The sequence below is a fragment of the Saccostrea echinata genome, unplaced genomic scaffold, assembly GCF_033153115.1.
Source record: "Saccostrea echinata isolate AGI-Se365-2 ecotype Australia unplaced genomic scaffold, CSIRO_AGI_Sech_v1 ptg000023l, whole genome shotgun sequence".
In the NCBI taxonomy this organism is placed as follows: Eukaryota; Metazoa; Mollusca; class Bivalvia; order Ostreida; family Ostreidae; genus Saccostrea; species Saccostrea echinata.
In genome coordinates, this window is record NW_026889772.1 from 7,029,485 (window position 1) to 7,031,642 (window position 2,158).

A 2,158-nucleotide genomic window follows, 5' to 3' on the forward strand; every position below is an offset into this window, starting at 1 on the left:
ATTATTATACTATGGGTTAAAAATTTATTACCGAAACAAGTGCCTGTGCTTTGTATCCATGAACAGGCCCGCTGGACGAAATTTCAGAAATTTTCAGTTTAGGATGGACACTATAAAGGAAAAATTCCATATAGAGCATATAAAAATTTTTCAGAAGTTAATATTTACATGATTTAGGGGTTTGGGACACAAACATAAAATAGCTATATATATATAAATCGGCAAAATTATCAGGGGCACGGTCCCCACCCCTACCCCACCCCCTATGTCCATGAAAAGAAAGAAATTACAAGTAATGCAGTGTACTATATTGAATAAATTCATGTCCAAGTTTTATTTTATGTTGATCCCACAGAATTGAACTTTTTTTTTGTTTCTTAACAAACTAATTCATTTCCTGACTCAAAGTCATGTTGATTACACAGGATTTAAAGTGACACAGTGACGGACAAACGGGAAAATTGACAACAGTAGAATTTTTGCATGACACATGCAAATTTTGTTCAGTTCTTGAAGATATTAGGTTTCAGAAAATTACAGGTTTCAGAACCGAAAAATCTAATTAAGGAGTGTTGCAACCACTATTGAAATAACGACCACTATTGAAATAATTATTTCAATAGTGGTTGAGAGTGCATTTCAAAACTAAACACTGGTTGTAACCACTATTGAAATAACGTTCACTATTGAAATAATTATTTCAATAGTGGTTGAGAGTGCATTTCAAATCCAAACACATGATGTAACCACTATTGAAATAACGTTCACTATTGAAATAATTATTTCAATAGTGGTTGAAGGTGCATTTCAGAACCAAATAGGTTGGAATCACTTATGAAATAACGTTCACTATTGAAACAATGATTTCAATTGAGGTTTTGAATGCTTTTCAAAACTGAAACCAGGTTGCAACCACTATTGAAATAATGTTCACCTTTATCTGTAATTATGATCCTTTCCTTTCCAAATCAATGGCAAAATGAACCTTAAATATAACAAAATCACTTAAAACTTGCATATATTGATTGAATGTCTGTTGGTTTTCGCCGAATCTGCCAGATTCAGCAGGCCGAATCTGCCAGATTCAGCAGAAGCTTGCTTATAAACATTTGCATTTGTATGAATTTTAGGTACGTCAGTTAAATCATAGATGTCCGTATATTAATGGTAATTTTTAGAAAGGAAAGGAAAACATTAATTTACACATCATAATTTAAACTCAATAAATTAATTTATCATGTTGGAAAACGTAATGAACAAGTCATCCTTATATTTTTTCTTTCATTAGAGGGGTCCTTTCAGTAAGGCTTGCAATATGGCTTTGGTATTGAAATCATTGTCAGCAGCCATAAAATAATTATTTCAATCACTGTTGAAATAATTATTTCAATCACTATTGAAATCATTATTTCATCACTATTCAAGTCTTTATTTTAAAAGTGAACATTAATTCAATAGTGGTTGCAACCTGGTTAAAGCTTTAAAAAGCATTCAAAACCTCTGTTGAAATCATTGTTTCAATAGTGAACGTTACATTGTATTTCAAAAGTGGTTGCAACCTTTGTTCGTTTTGAGAGGCATTTTGTAACCACTATTGAAATAATTATTTCAATATTAAATGTTATTTCAATAGTGGTTTCAACCAGTTTTTGGTTTGAAATGCACTTTCAACCACTATTGAAATAATTATTTCAATAGTGAACGTTATTTCAATAGTGGTTACAACCAGTGTTTAGTTTTGAAATGCACTTTCAACCACTATTGATATAATTATTTCAATAGTGGTCGTTATTTCAATAGTGGTTGCAACAAAGGAGGCTGGGGGGTCAACAAATTAACCACAAATTAACCACCAGATTTAACTTAATTTTTAGATATGATATCTTAAGCTGTCAACTATCATTTGGCAAAGAAAAATTTCAAAAATTTTAGTTTAAAAATTTGATCATTTTCTATATCTTCATATGAAGCTCTTCTTCTATAGGAGATCAATATAGTCTAAAAATGGCCACAACCCCCAGCCTCTTTAAATGGAGAAAAATAAAAGTAAAAAAAATCTTTGTATAACCCATCACAAAAATAATAGTGCAAGAAGATGTGTCAATCAAACGCGTCCCGAAAATCGTAGTTTTAGTAATTTCCAGATAAAGGAATGTTC